The 22,535-nt window shown below is 35.4% G+C and overlaps 1 protein-coding gene across 2 annotated transcripts in view; it reads left to right on the forward strand.

Moving 5' to 3' along the window:
- The first annotated feature begins 5,578 nt into the window (after window positions 1–5,578).
- LOC143153237 (uncharacterized) overlaps window positions 5,579–22,535 on the forward strand; it is a 52,161-nt gene continuing 35,204 nt past the window's right edge. Inside the window, exon 1 of one of the 2 annotated variants that reach the window (XM_076324214.1) lies at window positions 5,579–5,649. The gene's annotated coding sequence lies outside the window, so the exon portion shown is untranslated. Of the gene's footprint in view, window positions 5,650–11,156; window positions 11,300–22,535 lie in introns of those variants that run through there. The other variant, XM_076324216.1, reaches the window with a different exon arrangement.

Genomic DNA, 22,535 nt, shown 5'->3' on the forward strand with positions numbered 1-22,535 from the left:
ATTTAAAAAGTAAAAAGAGCCACGACGCTCTAGAAAAAATTTACATTGCACGAGAAACACTGAATCTAGATATGCGATTTAAAAAGTAAAAAGAGCCACGACGCTCTAGAAAAAATTTACATTGCACGAGAAACACTGAATCTAGATATGCGATTTAAAAAGTAAAAAGAGCCACGACGCTCTAGAAAAAATTTACATTGCACGAGAAACACTGAATCTAGATCGCGTATGCCTAAAATCTCATCGAAACTCTACTCGGAGCAGCTGTGCTCCGAAAAACAATAACAACTTTCTACGCAGTAAAATTTGACTCTATTGGCCGCATTGCGCGCGGCCATCAAAGTTTCTGAAAGAAAAAGTGGTTAATAAAAGGGGCGGGGGACATTTAGATCGAGTATTTGTTATGGAAATACTGCTCTTTCTCAATATTTAAATTCAATTAAAGTTCAAGTAATGTTCAATTAAGAAATATTATTACAAATGGACTTTCATCATTAGAATTGTAAACATTTTCATTCTTGACGAATTGTGAGTATATCCCGATTTTTATTAATATTTAGAAACTCATTGCAAAATTCAAAGTTCTTCATTTACTCAAGTTCAAATAACACATTAATATACGACCGCGTATTTGCTATATGTAATCAAACTCGTATCTAGAACTCGTATGCTAACGCAATTACAATGATTTCATAAAGGTAAATTTAAGAATAATCATTTTTATTGCGCATAAACAATACTAAAATATACTAAATCGCGAGCGAAATGCAATAATATATGAGTCACTCCAATATTTCATCCACGTCTTACGATAGGGCCAAAAGGTTAAAATTTAATTTTAAATTATTATACATATCAACGTCAAAATAGTTTAAATTAATCTTTTCTTATTTGCTCCTCGCACTGAACGACATTTAATTCACGGATACATATAGCAAACAACAATTAAATCAATGTAAATAGAAATAGAATGTTCACATACGTATCACCTGTTGATCGTACCACTTCGAAGATTTTTCCAATAGTCCGCCATTTCCGTTAGAACTGATCCTAAAGTGTCATGGCGCCGACGTCGCGACGCTAGCGACCTCAATTTAAATCAGGAATGTCTAAGCAATAAATTTGAGACACATTTATTAAAGTGAATAAGACCGTATTATAATTAAACAATATAAGAACTCAAAGTATCTTGCGCAAAATTGTAATTTAAACCGAAAATACAGATCGATAGTTATCGATTAGTACTAAATAAAATGTATAAAAAAAGCTACGAGTCGCGAATTTTGTTCGCGACGCAGATTGAATTTATAATCAAAAGTATATTAACATTGGATAATGCACGAATACATAACAAACGACAGTAATAATACCGATTAAGAACTATTGGATATCGATAGGTAAAAGATACGCACCTCGAGTGTCGCAGACTTCTCAAACCACTCGTGTCGTTCGGTAGTTGTTATCCTTTTGACTTCCCCGGGGCAAATGGCCGACCCTCGCGCCACGCGACGTCACGTAGACAAGTGGTGCGACACTAGCGCCACTGTTTCGTTCGTAAACCGCTAACCGAAGCAATATATTTTAAACACGTTTATTAAAGTAAAGAAGGTCGGATTATGATTAAACAACGTACGAAGTCGAAGTATTTTGCGCAAAATTGTAGTTTAAACGGAATGTACAGCTCGATACGTATAGATTAATAGTTGATAAAGAGTGTAAAAGAAGCTCTAAACCATGAATTTTATTCGCAACGCCGATTCAATTTCGCGAATTTCTAACGGAAAATAATACATTTTAAACATGGCTATTGAAGTAAATAAGGTTGTATTATAGTTAAACAATGTATGGTTTTCAAGTATTTTATGCAAAATTGTACTTTAGTCCAAAGATGCAAATCGATACGTATCGATTTATATTAGATAAAGTATGTAAAAGAAGCGCCATGATGAGAATTTTGTTCGCGACGCGGATTGAATTTATGATCAAAAATATGTTAATATTGGATAATACGCGGATAAAAAGCTAAAGAGAATTGTAATACCGATAAGAAGCTATCAGATATCAATATTTAAAGGACACATACCTCGATGGTCGCAGATTTTTTGAATGTAGAATATCTCGAATTTTTCGACGCGTCTTATCCTTTTGACATCTCCCGGGCAAATGGACGAGTCCTTGCATCATTTGGCGCCAAATAGCCGAGTGGGGGAGGGTGCTCTACCAACTGCAGAAATTTATATTTTAAAAATCGCAGTATAATCACCTATTACTTCGATTATCGATCAAAATTAATTTCTACTTATGAGATATATATTATTAATTTAACATTTGTTTACTTCTTGTAATTTATATAGTATGCGTAAAAATTAAATTTTTTATTTAGAAGAGACAAAACTCATACATTACTTTTCTAAATAGAAAAATCATCGCGGAGAACAATTGTGAATCGATAATCGATATGAGTTACTTCGACAATCTCTATTCGACTTTACCGATAAATTACTTCGCAAAGAAAGATTGTTACATAAATAAATGCGTATTATCAGAACAACATTTGGGTCATAAACGCTAATAAGAATGGTTATTTGGAATAAAAATTCATTGAAGTGGTCGACGACTACAGATTGGGTTATATTCGTCATTGGAGAGTTGTTTAAATAATTATACACAATATCCTAGCATAAATAATGGCTTAGACTATTATTTTGGTGAAATAGTCTTTCTTTGCGAAGGAATTTATCGGTGATGTCAAATAGAGATTGTCGAAGTAACTCATATCGATTATCGATTCACAATTGTTCTGCGCGATAATTTTTCTATTTAGAAAAGTAATATATGAGTTTTGTCTTTTCTAAATAAAAAATTTAACTTTTACGCATACTATATAAATTACAAGAAGTAAACAAATGTTAAATTAATAATATATATCTCATAAATAGAAATTAATTTTGATCGATAATCGAAGTAATAGCTGATTATACTATGATGTTTGAAATATAAATTTCTGCAGTTGGTAGAGCACCCTCCCCCACTCGGCTATTTGGCGCCAAACGATGCAAGGACTCGTCCATTTGCCCGGGAGATGTCAAAACGATAAGACGCGTCGAAAGATTCGAGATATTCTACATTCAAAAAATCTGCGACCATCGAGGTATGTGTCCTTTAAGTATTGATATCTGATAGCTTCTTATCGGTATTACAATTCCCTTTGACTTTCTATCCGCGTATTATCCAATATTAACATACTTTTGATCATAAATTCAATCCGCGTCGCGAACAAAATTCACGTCATAGCGCTTCTTTTACATACTTTATCTAGTATTAATCGATACGTAACGATCTGCATCTTTGGACTAAAGTACAATTTTGTATAAGATACTTCGAAATCATATATTGTTTAACTATAATACAACTTTATTTGCTTCAGTAGGCATGTTTAAAATGTATTATTTTCCGTTAGAAATTCGCGAAATTCAATCGGCATCGCGAATAAAATTCACGGTTTTGCGCTTCTTTTACACTCTTTATCAACTATTAATCGATACGTATCGATCTGTACATTCCGTTTAAACTACAATTTTGCGCAAAATATTTCGAGTTCGATGTTGTTTAATTATAATACGACCTTTTTTACTTTAATAAACGTGTTTAAAATATATTGCTTCGGTTAACGGTTTACGAATGAAACAGTGGCGCTAGTGTCGTGTCGCCAGTGGTATGATACTTCATGATCAGTTCGAATAGAATTCGTGAAATATTAGAAAAATCATTGAAGTGTTAAGATTAACAAGTGATACGAATGTGACTCTTCTATTTGTAGTGTTTTCGATTCAATTGTTACTCGTCGTATGCATAAGTGATTTTATTATCTGTCAGTGTGAAAATTAAATAAAGATAGATTAATGTAAACTGTGTTGTTGTCTATGTATCGAATAATTTCAAGTGAAAGTTTAACCTTAAAGTGGTATAATGATAAAATAGAATGACATTGTCTCGGTATCTTTGTGTTTTCTTTCTACTAACTTTCTACTTAAGTGTCACTTGACGATTGAGTGTGTCTCGCATGTAGATTGAAATACGATTTTAATAACCTTTATTTTCTTTTTCGGAAATATAAATTTCAGTGATTGGTAGGACTACCCCCACTGGAGTACTTGACTCCATGTGCCGCGAGATGTCGTCACATCACTCTTACCATGGCGCTTCAAGATCAGTTCGAACGGAATTCGCGGACTATTGGAAAAATCTTCAAAGAAGTAAATTTAACAGGTAATACGTGTATAATTATTGTCTTGTATTATCTTCGATTCAATTATTGTTTGCTGTAAGGCTAATGCGCAGAGCAAGTAAAGAAAGATTAATTTAAACTATTTTGGCATTGATATGTAAAACAATTTAAAATTCAACTTTAACCTCACAGCGGTATTGTAAACTGTCGATGGAATATTGGAGTGACTCTTATATTATTGTATATCGATCGCGGGTTAGTATGTTCTAGTATCGTTAATACCAAATGATTATGATTGTTCATAAATTTATCTTTTAAAAGTCGTTTTAATTATGTTCGCGTACATGTTTCAGATACGAGTTTGACTACACGTAGCAACTGTGCAGCCATATATTAACGTGGTACTCAAAGTAAGTAAGAAACTTTGAATTTTGCCATGAGTTTTCAAATATATTTATAATATATTTATACTCACGATTTCGTCAAGTACAAAAATGTTTACAACCCTAACTATAAAACTCCATTTGTAATAACACATTACAATTCAACCATTAATTGGTATTAACATTTCTTATCACAAAATGAAAAAACCTAAGGAAAACAGTACTTCTTTGACAAATATTTCGTGTTATAAATAAAAAGGAAGTATTTGCTTTACAAAAACTTTACTTTAGAAATAAAAAATCAATATTTTCTTTAAAAATATTCGATTAGAATGCTACCCTCCCCCACCCTGCCCCCTATAAATCGCCCTTTCTTTCAGAAACTTTGATGGCCGCGCGTAATGCGGTCAATAGAGTCAAATTTTACTGCGTAGAAAGTTGTTATTGTTTTTCGGAGCACACTTGCTCCGAGTAGAGTTTCGATGAGATTTTAGGCATACGCGATCTAGATTCAGTGTTTCTCGTGCAATGTAAATTTTTTCTAGAGCGTCGTGGCTCTTTTTACTTTTTAAATCGCGAGTATAGAATCAGTATTGTTCGTCGACTACGATGTACGGTCGCGTTAATATATATATTCGTTTATTTCTCCATTTTTTTTTTTACAATTTTCAAAATTATTCGTCACCGGTATTAGAGTCAGTGCATCATCGAAGAGGAGTACCGGGCGATGCTCCGCGAGCGAATAATGTAAGTATATATCACCTGTGTTCGTATATGCATGCATCTGAGCTTTTGTAGTTTCAATGTTCGCTATGTCGTGTAATGCTTCTCTGTTAAAATTAAAACCATTTTGTAACTTTGAGTACCGATTGTAACGTTTTGTGATAGTTTTTACAGATTTGCCGCATTTTGGGATTGCGTCCATGGATTCCACAACTTCCCCGATGAGATTTGGCCGGGACACCCACGACGACTTGGTAAATCATCATCATTGGAGTTAATCCCTAGGGGTATTTACTGGTTCGTGTTCTGCGATCGGTGAGTCGCATGCCATTTGTATTCCTCCGGTCCCCAAACATGTCGTAGGACGAAAGGTCCGAATCGACACGGGAGACCGGTGGTATTTATGTTTTTTATCCTTGGCAAGTACAGTGACCGCGGGTATATTTACAATATACTCGTGAGCAGTAACGTTTCACCGTATATTTCTTAGTTCAGGTTAGGGGTCTTCTTGTACATCGCGAATACGAAAAATGAATATTTATGATATAAATTAAATGCAAAAATATTTTGACTTTTGTCTCATTAGTGGAGAAGTTGGATACCCTCCGACATTATCATAAATATCAATGATGATATTTTTGAGTATTTGAAAATTTCTATATTATAGTTTATCCGATACGAAATACGATGTCGAATTTTATGTACAAGAAGACATTTCGCGACGAGTAGATTTCTGGGTCAAAGTTACATGTTTTCTACACGCAATTTACATATTTTAAAAAATTGTCTTTGACGACGAAATCGCTCAAGGGAAATTCAATGCTTTAATAAATAATTTAATCAATTCAATTTCATGATTTATAAAGTAAATTTTTATACTACATTCTTTGCAAAATAATTACTATTAATTAATTAGTTTTTTCTTCTATATAACGTAATTTTCGTTATAGTAATTTGCTTTCTGAATAGAATTTTCCAAATTTCTTTGATTTTTACATATAAAAGAATAAGTTATTTGAATGGAAAATAATATGAGAACGAATGAAGGAATACTATCTCGTTGTACGCTACAGTTACTAATAACTTTTTCTAGTTGAGGATTTTCAGTATAACTTTTCCGTGTCCATTGCCTGAACTCGTTCAAGTGCCCAGGAGTTACTTGACCGAGCGAAAGCAATGGGCACGATGACTTAGTTTGTAAGATTTATAATAATAATCTGTGTTAACGGTTGACATTGGCTAGCGTATCGTGCACGACGTAATTTCCACATGTGTGTGTGTGGTTAGGCTGTGGAATTGCGTCGGTTTGAAAATATATCAAAGTGTTACATTAAATGATATTCTATAATGACGTATTATTCGCAATGGTCAATTTATCAAATGTCCATTTATTGTATTTATATTACAATTGTTTACCTTCTTACCTAAATATATATTTTTTTCAATATACAATGATAATGTTATACATTTTACAAAATGAACGAATACACGACACGAGTCGGTAACTATGATTCATTAAAATGCTACGTTTTCGTACGCGATACGTACTATATACGCAATGATCGCTAGCCTTTGTCAACCGATTTCAGGAAATTGGTACGTACCTTAGAGCGTGAATGATATTTGATAAGCTCGGGTGTTGGAGGGGTCCCGGGGACGCCTCCCTAGGTTAGGCTTATTGCACCCGGGTGGTATACTTGAGAATCGTGGAGTGATTGTGTTTGAGAGAATGTTTTGCCATGTTTTAAATATAGGATTAGGTAGGTAGGTAACTGATGTCTGGTATGTGTGTTAAATATAAGTAGGTATTGGCCAGGGCAGGTCGTCACATTCTGATTTCGGGTAGGCGCGTTTTCGCGTGACGTACCTGCACCTGTAGGAGAATTCGAAGAATCGTTCGCGAAGCTGGTCGAAACGGAAGATGCCGTTTCTTCTGGCGTTGCGTTCTATTCTTCGGATTTCTTTCCCTTAGCTTTCGCGGACGCGGTCGCGACATTAGGCGTCGAAACGAACGTTCTGCTCGAGATTCGTCACGCGTGCATTGTACGACCAACGATTCCTGGAATCGTTTGCACGGTCGCACGCGTGCTGCACTGAATCTTGGGCCTAGGAGTTTCAGATCGGGCAGTGCCGCCCGAAGAAAGAAGTGGCTGGTATGCCGAAGAGGCTGATATGCCGAAGAGGCCTCGACAAACTGTCTCAAGAGAGGGCTGCAACAAATGGCTCTCCATTTTCGAATGTTCGTTCGAGGATGGATAGCCATTCCTGTTACTACTTTGTCACTGTACTTGCGTGTAGTTATGTAGTAGTTAGTGTGTTTTTTAGCTGGCATATGCACATAACAGCATATTATACATGTGCATATATATACGCTGGCTATTCGAGCCAGCAACTTGGTGACGCATCGCGATTTGAATTAATATTGCGAACAAATATTTATCGCAGTTGATATTAATCCTGCGAATGAGTACTGATCGCGGTTTGAATTAGTGTTGCGAATGAAAATTGATCACGGCTTGAATTAGTGTTACGAATGAGAACTTAACGCGTTTGATGTTAGTGTGGCGAATAAGTACTGATCGCGTGTTAAAGTATTATAACGAATGAGTAGTAATCGCGTTTTGAACTAGTGTTGCGAATATGTACTGATCGCGTTTTAGGTATTATAGCGAATGAATAATGATCGCGGTTTAAAGTAGTGTTGCGATCTATCTAAATGCGTAAAATTTACCACCAGGGACATTTTCAGGGTCACAAGGTAGGTGCCCAATATACGATTCTCTCGCAGCTTAAGAAGATTGCACCGTATTGTTAAAATTGTTATTCTTAATTTAATAAATGATGGGCTAAATTAGTGTTGCGAATAAGAAAGCGCCGCGTGTGGTCGCTGTCGGGATTATTTTTTACTTTTTGTTTACTAAGTTAATTATTCGAAAGAAAGAATGATCCAATTATAATTTTGTTTGCATCTTTGTATTTTCTTTCAGTATTCCCAGCGGATATTCTATGTAAACATTTCTTTATTATTGTCATATTACAAATTGAGCGACTTATATATTTCTGTGGTGGATACATATAGAGAATATTCTAAATTCGCAGCCAATTAGCTCGGTACTATCCGCGACGAAGAATTATTGTTCGTCGCGAGTAATACCGATTACCAGGTCTCACCACGTGGAGGTTGCTGCGAGTGGAGACCCGGAGAGAGATAGATGGAATCAATGTTCCATCGATCTCCCTCGATACGCGGTACAAACGAAATTACTAAACTCCAGAGATAGAAGGAAACAATGTTCCTTCGATCTCCTCGTTTAGTTCTGCCAAGCAATTAGATTATGGAAAAATTAGGCAAAATTGAGAAAGACGCGACACGAACCGTGCAGTTGGTCCTACTAGGTCTATCCCGTTTCCCCTCCGTGGTTCCGATTCCAGAGAAAACGAACGACGCCTACCACTCCCCTAGAGGAGTGCCCCGTTTCTCCATCTTTACGACGAGAGGGTCTTATTTTGGAGACTTTCGCAGGGACCGGCAAAAATGCCTGCTCCTGTGCTCGCAACATGCCCCCTCTGGAAGCGGACACACCGGAAGAGACGGCAATAGACCGTTCGGACTACTTACACGGCCGGCCACTTACTTGTACAAGAAGCAGTGGTGACCGGACCGAGGAACGAGGAAGCGAGCAAAATTAAGCTAAAGATTGGATAATTGCTTGGCAGATCACACCCTTAAAACTAACTTATTCTAACTGCAGAGATAGAAGGAATCAATGTTCCTTCGATCTCCTGGTTTAGTTCTGCCGAGCAATTACATTGTGGAAAAATGAGGCAAAGTTGGAGAATACGCGACGCGAACCGTGTAGTTGATCCTACTAGGTTGGTCCCGTTTCCCCTTAGTGGGCCCGATTCTCAAGGAAATGCGCGACGCCCGTCCACTCCGTGGAGTGCCCCGTTTCTCCCAACTCCGCGTCAGGAGCCACGCAGAGCGTGGACCTGACTCACGGAGGATGACGAAGAGAGGGTCTTGTGGCACAGGGGCTTCCACAGGGACCGGTGCGAACACCTGCCCCTGTGTTCGCAGCATGTTCTCTCAAAGCGAACCCACCAGAAGCGACGGCGATCAACCGTTCGGTCCACCTACACGGCCAGTCACTTGCTTATGCAACAAGCAGAGGTGGCCGGATTGAGAAACGAGCAAGCGAGCAAAAATAAGCTACAGATTGGATAATTACTCGGCAGAGCACAGATGTTCGTACATGGTGGCCTTAAAACTAACTTAGTCTAATTAAGCTAAGAATCCTATGGCGGATGCGACGAGGAGTCCTCTTCTACCTAAGTGAAACCTAAAGTCAAGGCGTGATAGAAAATAGAAATGAAGTTGGTTAGTGATTAAGTACAGTCATGTAGTAACAAAGAAAATAAACGAAGCAGTGAGAAAAGAATAAATATGGCAAAACAAGTACAAATTAAAATCAGAGAACAAATAAAAGAAATCAAACACAGAAAAGAAACAGAAAAAAAAAAAAAAGAAAGGATTAAGAGTATGGTCGCCAGTACTGACCACCGCCTATCAGCGGTCAGTACCGGTTACCAAGAGGGCAATCGGTGTCCAAGGCCGTCCGCGGAGGTCCAGGTACCTAAAATCGAGATGTCCGTCCACCTCGGAGGCTCCCCATGGAATGAAATTTAACAAAACCGTCGACTCCTTATATATCCATCACAAGGTCATTTACCGTTACTTCGATTGTTATTGTTCGATCTAATCGAATATTTCAAGAAATTGATGGCTTTTCAGCCATTCTTTATACTAGGACATTATTAATAATTGTTTAAACTATGGTCCAACGACGGTTGTTAATAATTATGATAAATAAACATCAAGATACTGTGATATCTGCGAAGGCGAACAGTTTCGGCGAATGTTTGTTCATTTCCACGATTGTTATTAACATTTACGCATGTTTCTAGTATTAATCGAACAACGTGCATCTTATTTATGCAATAAAAATGATTAAGTAACTCATAGAAATTGATTTAGATCGAGATTCAAAGTAAAACGTGTTTCGGAAAGTTTTAAAGCATAGACAGTTACAATTGTTTATTAGATACGTTAATTTAACATTTGTTTAATTCTTATAATTTACACAATACGCGTAGACGTTGCATTTTTTACTTAAAAGAGCCGAAATTCAATTAATCGCTTTTCTAGATAGAAAAATCATCGTGCTGAACACTTGTGAATCGATAATCGATACGTGTAGCCTTGACAATGTCAGTTGGATCTCAACGAAAAATTCCTTCGCGAACAAAGAATATTTCAACGAAATGATATTTTAAGCTATTATTTATACTAGAACATTGTTAACAATTGTTCAAACTATGGTCCTACGACAGTTGTTAACAATTACGATAAATAAACATCAAGGTATCGCGAAATCTGCGAAGGTGAACAGTTTCGGTGAATGTTTGTTCATTTCCGCGATTGTTATTAACATTTTTGCGTGTTTCGATTATTAATGTTGCAATATGCATCCTATCTGGGCATCATAAATGATTGATTTGCCTATAGATTCCTTAGGTGAAAAACTAAAGCTCGCTGGCGAGTCGCGAATGCGATGGATATTTATCTTCGTTTATTTTTTGCGTAGAAATTCGGATCGAGAAAGCGCAAACAGAACGAAGAAAGAGTTTTGTCAGCTTTCGGCTATAGAATCTACCTATCCCGTTCGAGGGAACGAGACTTGCGCGTTGGCTGGTCTTCTCTTTGGCTTGGCTGTCGGCGAGGTACACCTAGTTCCATCAGTCACGTGGAGAACTTCCGCGGCTACAGTTCGCCTATTCTATTATTCTCCCTTTTCTCCCGTGTTTTACGATTCTTTCGTGTTATGTTCCGCGATACGAAGTGATCGGTCGACCAAGAAGAGAAATAGCTGTGTTAACGATCAATTTGGCGAAGATTCTGGCAAACGTAAGCAGTTTTAAATTCATTGATATTTTTTCAAATATCGTTTTCCCGCCACGTTTTCAGACGAATTATCGATCTTCGATTCACAATGTCGTCTACAATAACGATCAAAAATACGTGTCGAGTAGATACAATTAGAGAAAATAATTGCTCGGTTGATTGTAAAACAAATTCTTTTCGTCAGTAATGATAACAGCAAAGTATTATTATCAATCGTTTGCAGTTTCCTATTCGTAGCGTAATACGTAAAATTATATTTGTAAAATAAATCGTAATGTTAGGTGGGTTCAGATTTCGAGGTTCAAAGTTTGCACTTTACCTTGTTGAGACATCGGGTTGCTTTCAATTATATCACAAAGGTTGCGAACCAATCTGTGTTGATTCAACCGGGTTTACCGCATACCTGAACGTTCGATTGTTCTATTAGTACTGGGTTGCAATGATAACACGGATGCAGTTAATCGAATACACACGTCTTACCATTAACGGTATAATAGCAATCAACTAATTAAACAGTTTTGTTGTTGAACACCATGCAACAAAACCATAATATCTTCTGTCAAACCCTTGATAAATGTAATCCTAAATTATCGTCGAAATTTCGTACAATTTCTACTTGGTTTTGAGATTAGGTTCGTACGAATAGTTTAAACGTATTTAATATTGAAAGTAATTTTTCGATAGGATTATACATTTTGTAGATAGGAACTATAGTCGGATCGAGTTTCAAAATTCACTTTGTACTCTGTTCTGTTTTGTTCTAAAAACTTTGTATTGCAGGATATTACAATACTGTATTAATCCAACGTATACGTACACTCATCCATCAGTCGTGTACAGTCAGTCGCACGAATCTACGTACATTCGTTTAATTTAAAAATAAAATAAACGAAGACCATATGCTGTTATGCGATTTTCATAATCGAAAATCGAATAAAATCTCACTGCAACGACAGGATCAATTTTTTTTGTAAACTTTGCTACACCCGTTGTTTGGGACAAATTTAATTACACAAAGTTTATCGTGCATACGTGACCATTTCGCTAGTTTTTATGTAATTTCATTTACGGATTTTAGCAATAACCTACAGTTTGCTAGTTCGTGACCAGGAAAACCTCCAAATTCTAATTAGGACTTGAAGTCTCGGAATTTCCTCCTGTTCCCAATATGCGATTCACGTATCGTAAATTCGTTTATAAGATTTCGCAGAACGTACTTGAATTTCAGGAAACAGTTCAGAAAATTACAGCCAGGAAATTATTATTTTGTTTGTTCAGTTTTTATGAAAGGAACACGAAATTATTTCATTCCTTAAATTTAAGTTGATGTAATTCAAACTTTTTCGTCGTTTACAATTTTTTTTTAAACATTAATTCTGCAAGTGGACAATTTGAGAAACTGTAGACTCTTTATTTTGGTCAACGTTCTGAAATCAGAAAGTTGTTACTAACAGTTGTTGTAACATTAGAAAATAGGTACAAAACGTTGCTTGCACAAATATTTCTAACTTCGAACGACAAAGAATTCAATACCTCTGGCAATCGATCGAAATTCTCGTGATTTTTAGAAAGTTGCAATTTTTTCGGTTGTACGCAGACTCTTGCGATCGACTGTATGCCCATGATGAGTTTGAATGATACAAAACAACGTGAAAAGAAAAGTGACGCGTAAAAGAGAATTTTATATTTCTTTCCGTCTGAAAACGTTTCCGTTCTCCTTTTCGGAGAATCTCATAGTATATGTGTGGTACTTCCCCGGGTCGTAATTTCCAGAAATGTTGTACTTAAGGAGGATTTCGTGATACTTATTCGGGAATCATACGTCAAGATCGCGTCCGACTCAGAGACAAAAAAACATTAAAACCATGGAAACATTTTTCTGGGAAGGAACAGTGTAGGAAATAAGACAGTAGAGAAATCTTTACGCAAATTGAAGTGTTTCGACGCAAAGAAAATAATTTTACAAGCAAAAGAGCCGTAATGACTTTAATTTGGTCTTCTCAGATTGTTCTCACTTTACATACTTAAGAAAGTTATATTTGAACTATAATCGAAATGCGTAACGTTTGTAAGAAGTCTTCGTTAACAAATTTTCGTTTCTATTAGTTCGAATAGTTGTTCCTTTGGTAGAAGTGTATCGATATCGTAATAACAGGAATGGAAAAAACGCAGCATCGCGAACAAAAACATTTTTCAAACGATAAATTTATATGAATCTTATTATTTCGTATCGATGCGAGAAAGTACATCTTTAATTAAATATAATTACGAATTGCAAGTTAAAATATTAATAAAGGGTAAATATTTTCAATTAAAGTGTCGCAAAGTAAACAAAGAATCGTCATCGGTAGCGAACGTACTTGTTGAGAATGAATAACTTCGTTTGAATGAAGCGCACTAAATTGCATTGGAAATCTATTTATATCGCGTTTACGATCTCTTTGACTTCCCATTTTTACTCTTCTCGTTTGATTGAAACTTCCATGGATTACGCATCGATGGCGAGGCGTTCATCAGCGCAGCCTATAAACCAGCACCGACACTTCAAAATTTTATTGCTACCGGATAATGGAGGTTTCGTTGAATACAAATAATGCTATAAAAACGAAATGCACAAGGGAATTTTAAACTTAGTAGTAAAATTGAAAGAAACAAATCACAATAAAGGAAAATAGAAATTCTAACAATTAACATATAAATGTACAATCAGAATCTTCGGAAGAAAGCTCTTTTTTCTTCTTATCTAGATCTTCGTCTACAATGTTTACCTTCGCTGTTATAAAAATGACAAAATTCTACTCGTATGTATTTAAATTAATCTTTAAGTTGCATTCCATGCAAGTACAAACACACTCGTTTCTTCTTTTTGTTCAAAATTGTCAATACATTGGACTCCCTTTGTTCTGGAAATTGTAAACTGTTTTCTAGGTTTCATTGTACTATTGATTATATCAATTATTGAAGAGGACCCAAAAGTAGAATCGAAACGTCTCAAGCGCTTATATCGACTATTTCATCTTTGTATTTATTCATGACTAGCAATGTCGCGTATTCTATTTATTGCATTCACTCCATAATAAATAAATGTTAATAATTTCGCGTTGATCTGAATCTGGTATCGCAATAATTATACGTATATCGTTAAATATTTGCTCACGCATTCACAATTAACGAATCGAATTACCACTTTCTTCGATAAATTCCAAAGTGCTTTCAAAGTTTGAGGAAACTGTTTGTATTTGACAAACAAAGACGCTGTTTCCAAGGGTGTCGCGTATAGCTGTTAAAACAATTCGAGCAGTGAAATTCGATAAAGCTCTATTAACGCTGTAAAGACTTGAAATGGGTACTCTATTAAATACATCTTTGAAATAAATTTCTCGAAACCAATGAATGCTATCGAGATTCCCTGATATAATTTAATTAAAACGAGTAATTTTCGAGAAAATAGAATTGCAATTAAATATAAAGAGGTATACAGAAATGGATAAAATTTTATTCGAATGAAAAACGATTAATACAAATAACGTACGATTTATTCGCAATGCTTATTCGATCGGACAATTATATTTTTATTTGTTCATTGTGAAATATTTCGAATTCTAATTTTCTTTCAACGAGTAACGCGTAAAAAATTGTTCATCTTTTATTTGCCACGAGAATTTTATCTAGATAAGAATTTTGTCTATATCCGAGGCGATGCAAAAAAATACAAATAATTTTCGTTTAAAATAAAATTTTCCCTACGTATAATTTGAATACTAAGAATCTCCTTCACACACTGATACTATGCACTTTCACCAACGTTGCTGCCACTTCTGAAAACATTGCAGGAAGCCTTCTAGTAAGAGGCTGTTAATCTCCTCTTACGCTGCGTTGCATTACGTTCTCTTTAACTATGTCAACATCATCAAATCTCCTCCCTCTTGGCTTCATTTTGATTCACGGAAGTAAGAAAATGTCACACGGTGTGTGATCTCAAAAATAGACAAAATTAGGCATCCTGGGAATTTTTTTTTCAAAAGTTGATCTCCATCCTTCGCTGCAATGAATCTTAGTTCGAACCAAAAGAGATACTTACCTTTTCGATCATTTCTACAATAATTAAACGGCTATTAATAGTCAATATTTTAATTATTGATTTTTATTTATTCGCTAAGAAATATTTCATTGTACAATTCGTATTCTAATTTTTATCCGTCGAGCAACGGGTAAAAAGTTCTTTAAATTTTCTATTTATTATTCAAATTTTCGTCTGAATGAAAATTTTACTCACTTCTGCCATTGAAGATGAATTTAATCGATCAGTCTAAATTAAAAATTAAATCACAACCTATATGATATTTAATTTATAATTAAATATATATTTAATTCATTACACTTTTACATACGCGTGCACCGTGAGTTAGAAATAATTTTCCTTTGTCTTCTTTCAAGCTTTTTTAATTACGATCAACGTATTCGTATTACGTGTGCAATGCTCAGCCGTCTCCCGTTTTTCGTATTCTGCTGTTCGTGTCGCTAGAAACAGAATAATGCCTTAGCTAACAAAGGTGTTTCTGTTACTTGCACAACGCACATAGAATGAACTATGAATGAATTGTGTTCGTTTCTCTTGGGGCGGTGTACCTCTCATTTATTGTCTCGAACCTCCAATAGCATTTAACAATACTCTTCCCTTATCTGTGGCAGGTGAACCAATATTCGATCCCAGACTAACGAATGCAACAAGTTCGAAAATGCATTAACGATTTATGTGTACACGACTCCTACATCGTAAATCTGCAGTCGTCTAAAAACAAGAGAAAATAGAGCACATTGGTTGTTCGACAAAAGGGAAAGAAATTGAAATTGAAAATAATCGCAAGCGTTGCTCAATAAAAATACATAGGTAACGTTTTAAATTTGTTAACAATAAATTAATGAAAATTTTTCGATATGGTAGTACAGTTTCTTTTCTTTTTTTTTTCTCTAATTTATGTAGATGTCTATTTTTCGATATACATGGTGCAGCAATGTGTAATAAATTTCGTGCCCAAACACCATCTGGTGTATCATACATCTTGTCCATACTTGAGCCATTGTTGCGCTGTCCATAATAGCCTTCCTGGTTCTTCGGGTGTTTTCAAAGCACATTGCGTGCATCCGAATAATCGAAATTTACTTTAAAAAAATTCACTTCCGATCGATTGAGAAGAATTGCCCGGTTCATCGCGTGTGTTGGTTAACTCGAAGTTTCGAAGCTTCGTTTCGAAAAACAATGGCAGCGTTTGCTTGCGTCAATTTGCCGCAGCGTTAATGGTACCGTAATCAATTTATCCGACAGAAAAAATTCATATTAATCGTTGCGGTGAAATAAATTACGCCAACGCGCGACATATTTTTTTGGAAAATCCAACAGAAATACGTTTCGTTATCATGATTGAAATAGACTTTTTCGATTGTAAAAATTTTAATAGCGAGCATGCACCGATTATTTACTATTTTTCGACTCGAGTGTCATTAACTCTTCAAAATTTACGCATTTATTTCAATTTTTACCTTTCCACCTAGAAACTCGAGAGACAAATGAAAACAAGAATTTACGACGACCGCATAGATCGACGAATTTGTAAAATTTGACGCAAATAACATAGAAACGTTCATTGACATTGAATAAGGTCCTTTATATCTGCCGAAACAGTGCATTGTGACAGAATGGAGTGATTTGTCAGGAAACAAAACTCATAAATTACACGAATCGCTTCCGATACGATCGTTCGAATATTGGCAACTCTGAAACCAGATTAAAATGTTTACGTACTACATTTATATTTATATTATTTAAGCTCGCTATCATTTTGTCACTTTTCATTTGTTGGGTCAATTCAAAAGCAGATTTTATTACCCTTCCAATGTAATACCTCGTCATTCGTAGTAATTAAAAAATAACAAATATGTCGAATGCTTGTTGGGTCGAATAAATAATGGTTGTAGGTAACAGCGATTACGTTGAAGTAATTGTATACATTTGGAGTCGTCCATTGTAATTTGAAATACAATCGGTTCTTCTTTCGTCTCTTTTTACATATGTAAAAGATTTTTACATATGTTTGTAGCAGAGTGTACGTGTGTATGTTTATGCAACAAAATCAACGTACAACTATTTATTCTTGACGTTTTCTCGATTGGACAGCCGAATTGTTATCGATCCATTGCGATATATTTCAATCTACAATTCAAATTCTAATTTTCGTCCAACGAGTACGGATAAAAAATTGTTTTTCTTTTATTTCGTTCGAAATTTTTATCCAGATAAATATTTCATCCATTCCCGATCGGACTCAACGAGCAAGGCTTTGTCTAGTAGAATCTGCTTCGAACGCAAGATTGGATATTGGGAAGATTTCCTTTATACGTAGGATATAACGTTTTCCTTAATGCACTTGGATCATTTTCTATAAAACGTCTAGATACCTCCAGTGGAAAAGTGTTTATTCTATGTCGTCGCGAAAACTTACCGCGAGAAAGTTTTTCTTCGTTAGTTCTCGAAGGTTCTTCGACGAATTCCAGTTGTTGATACAGTTTCCACAATCGATCTATTTCTTGCGTTGCGAATCTACGAGGAAGTAGCTACAGTTTTTTTAGTGCATTGAGCACTAATAAGGGTAAAATGAACACGTTCGAATACAATGTATTGTGTAATAAATGTCAGCCACAGAGGTTGACCAAGTTTTACGATGTGATCACGGAGCCTCTGTTATTTTCGGATCGATTGAATCGTTCAAGGATTTTAGATTACAATCAGCCCGTGTTTAGCAGAAATAGAAAACACAACGAGGCGAGAAAATTGGGGTTCATTAGAGTTTAGAAATTTTCGCTCTTCTTATTATCGATAGCTAGCGAACGTATCCCGGGAGCTTTCGAAGGACAAAATAGAGATAAGTTTAACAGTTCTTGAGAACCAATGTGTCTGGGGATTATGGGTCTGGAAGAAACTTTGTGTCGTTGTCAAAGTTCCGTCCACCCACCCGAACACGGGATAGATACTATAGCATATCGTTTTTAAAGATGCTGTTGCGTCTCGACGGTGGATTCATAAAGCCAATATCTTTAGAAACTCGAATTTTCACGAGAGTGACCGATAAATAGAAATTACCCAGCTCTACCTCTAATTAGACACCGAGACGTGTTTTCAAAACAATTGCAGTAGATTCGTAAAGCCAATATCTTTAGAATCTCGAATTTTCACGAGAGTGATCGATAAATAGAAATTTCTCAGCTTTACCTCTAATTAGGCACCGAGACGTGTTTTCAAAACAATTGCAGTATCGAGATCCATTACTTTTACAAAGTTCGAAACCCTTTTAATTGCATTTGTGACTCGTTAAAGCTAAAAGAAGCAATGATAATACTCGACGATCGATCCGAAGGTCAAATATAATTGGTAACTTTTTAAGATTGGATTGGGATGTATTTTCTATTCTCGATCGTGGTTTTTCTTCTCAAATCTAAGGTGAGGAAAGAAATACACCAAGTGTCATCGATCGCGCAAAATAACTACATTGATATAATGTTTCGTAAGCGAAAAGTAATTCGGTATTAATCACCAGAGTATATTTCCATTTGTAGTTTTTCTTTAACTTTGCCTCGAGTATTCTGGATAATAATTATCACCGCTATTTTGTCATCCAGTCGATTTTATTTTTCGTCAATATCGAATGCAATTGTACGATATTTAATGTTTCAATCGTATTGATACTACGAACATCGAAAAATACATAATGGCAACTTACTTCGTTACCTGGTTTTGTTAACGAGTATGCCGTTGGATCGGTCCCATTGCTATCTGTAACGATTCACTAACGCAGATGTGCGGATTCCTCGCTGAAAACCGGGGCAAATATTTTCTTTACACGGTGTAGAAATCGAACGTGAAATAAAGGTGTATCGAACCAGTTAGTAATTGGAGAACATTCGTGGATCAAGCGGCTGAAATTCAACGCGGTTCATTTTTCCGAATTCGTCGGGAAAAGCTTAAAGTTTGAGGAAAAACGAAGAATACGAGGTTTCACGTTTCCCGGCGTGTGATTTAACTTGAAACGACATCGCGCGCATTCGCGACAGAATTTCATAACGCAATCTCGTCACGCAACGTGTTCGTTCGCATGAGTATTTCATGCATACGGCCGTAATATCGTACATGAAAGTAAGTAGGGTATTATGATTCATGATTTTTCACACCGTGCCAATATTTTCACGAATCTACGGAAGTTACCATGCATCGGAACTACCGAGGCTGTCCAATAACCACGGCCATTTACCTCTAATAAGGTACAATATTCGAACGATGTCAAAATCACATGAATTTTTTACATAGCTCAAAAGTATGTGTTGAAAATTATTGATCTTCATTGTATAGAAATATATTAACAGATGAGTGATAGTAAGCTGTCGATAGATAACAATTAAAAAAAGTCATGATAATAATTAAGAATAATGGTAACGAATGATAAGAATGAGATCATAAATGAGAGTAATTATTTACCACATTGATGATGATTTTGTCGATAAGAGGGAATAAAAGGGTAATCGAAACAATAGTAATTTTCACAATGACTGCAGCGAGCGAGCAATGTTTCTTTCATACGATTCCTTTCTTTCTTCTCCCTTTTGTTGATGTCTCAAGGTTAAAACAACTTTCAGTAACATTTTTGTGCAATTTTGACATCAGTTGAATAGTGTTCTTTTAAAAGTCTTTATACGTTTTTCGAAACCGTTAATATATTAAAAAAAAATTCCTTTTTGAATAGACAATATTTTTGGTACACCCAGCAATCGCTGTTAGCTAACACCAAACAAAACAGGGCGCTTGAAGTTTCATAAATTGTACAAATTATTCTTTCGTTTTTAGTTTACGTCAGTTGTTTCCTGCTCGTTATTAATATTTGTAACATTTTTTTTCTTTTATTTATTCGTATGTTTATTTGTACAGTTTGTAATTGGTATTGGAGAAATTTGAATACATGATTCTACATGTTTGCAGAATGTTGTATAGAACTACATTGTATTTTGTGTATGATTTGTTGGTGTAGTTGTAGTTCTTTGATGTGCCTCTTCAGCTTTTTTGGGGCTATTGCTGTTATTATACATTATTTTTATTTTTACTGTATACGATTTATATTTTCTCATTTTAAGGTTGTATATTTCTTGTAAATTATCGGTTGAAATTACGACTCATTATTATTATTGTTGTTACTTTAATTATCGGCTAGTAAGCTATTTGAAATCTTACGAAAATAATATACATAATTTGCGCGTTGCGCGATTGCAATACGGTCGAATTTACGGTACAACCGAGGAAGGGGTGATTTTGTGTGTCAAAGTTAATTAAAAACGCGGAATAAAATTTCTCCTTACAAGGCTTCGTGTCCATGGAAATTAGTTTTGAAAGGTCGTTGAGCACGCACATGCTTAGCTAAGTTTGTTTCAAGTTTGTCGACAGACACTAACCGTTATCGCTATCATGTTTGTAATACAAACGTAGTGTGCAACGTCTGTACAATTTTCACAAGCGACCAGATATATCGACTAAAATTTGGTTCCCGGTGTGAAACGCCAGATCGCCACGTACGGTTTTCCAAAGTGTGATTATGATGAAAAAAATATGTACGGGTCCACTAACAAGGAAATTAATCGCGAGTGGCCAAGTTAGGTGGTTTCGTGTACAGACTACATAAATTATGCAAACGAAACCAAAGTGGGAGATAGATTTCAGTCTGTCGTGTACGTGTACAAAACATGAAATTACATTCCTCCGGAAGAAATACGATGATTAATTCGCAATCTGCCCTGTCGCATTACAATTAACGAGGATCATTATCCAAGTGTTCGGGGTGCTAAAATATACGAGATACGTATTGGTTCATCTGTGTCCAACCTCAAATTTAAGGGCTGTAACAGCCCCTCTAAGATGGAGAATTGTCGTTCTACGACTGATGAGTTCTACCTCCATAAACGTCAAATATCTCGCGGATGAAATATTATTTTAGGAGAAATAAAAAAAAAGTACTATTTCGTATAGAAAGTCGTATAAACAATACCCTTTAATGCTGGCGTATTTTTTTACTCGATTTAGCGAGCACTATACACCCTGTAAGCGTCTCGAAGCCATTTTTTCTTTTAACGCGCTGTAAATGTTATACACGTTGTTATACCGGTACGGTAATAATTGGAGATTAGATCTCACGAGACTTATACAATCTGTTTGTCGTGAAATTTTCTATCGCGTTAGGATTGAAATGTCACTTGACCGATGAGTGTAAACTAACGTATATATTCGACACTTTAGTGAACTTAATTGTAAGCGTTTAAGTGCCGTTACAGTATTTCGTGTATACCGAACTACGCATTATAATTACGTGCTTTCCCGTATACTGGCCAATTCGCTCCTTCATTCAATTACGCGACACTATCGCGTTAATATACATAGTATGGCGAGAAACCACGCTCTGCAAGTTCGAAGTGCATCATCAAAACCCAAACATTAATTTGTGGTAGAAAGTTCCGTTGTGCATGTAGCTTCGTAGCGGTTAAAATGGTACATGTGTATTTACGTCTGCATTGGATTCAAATGGCATTCAAACTTTTCGCGCGAATGGACAACTTATTTATGTTTAAATTTATAATATTCAAAGGTATGATTTGAACGTACATTTTTCTTATTCAGAAGTATTATTTAAACGTACGTTTCTCTATTCAAAAATATTATTTAGACGTACATTTTTCTATTACAACAACGATTAATCCACAAGGAAAACATAAATGAAAATGCATTAAGGAGGTATCGTCGAATATACTACATTTTTCTGTATACATTGTTTATGAGTATATATATAGAATGTTAGTATTTCCAGCTTTTCATCTTATTGTATCCTAAACATAGAATACATTTGAATTAGTTTGAAAGGATTTTCTCCAAGAGTTCAAAATGTATTTGGCTCGCTGATATTCTAAAATTTTTCAAAGCTTATCGTTCGGTAGGTATACGGCTGCTCGTTGAATCCCACGGTTAAATTTAACCCATCAATTTTACGACATATAGATGGGTTTATCCAATGATGGAAGAGAACTATGGTAACACTTTCATACTACGATTCAAGTTAGAAATATCCGCCTGCTTTATAATAAATATAATTATTCGTTATAATAATTTTACTAAACAATTTATTAGAACGTTTTCTTTTTATCTAGACTTAGT

Source organism: Ptiloglossa arizonensis, chromosome 12 (assembly GCF_051014685.1).
Source record: "Ptiloglossa arizonensis isolate GNS036 chromosome 12, iyPtiAriz1_principal, whole genome shotgun sequence".
In the NCBI taxonomy this organism is placed as follows: Eukaryota; Metazoa; Arthropoda; class Insecta; order Hymenoptera; family Colletidae; genus Ptiloglossa; species Ptiloglossa arizonensis.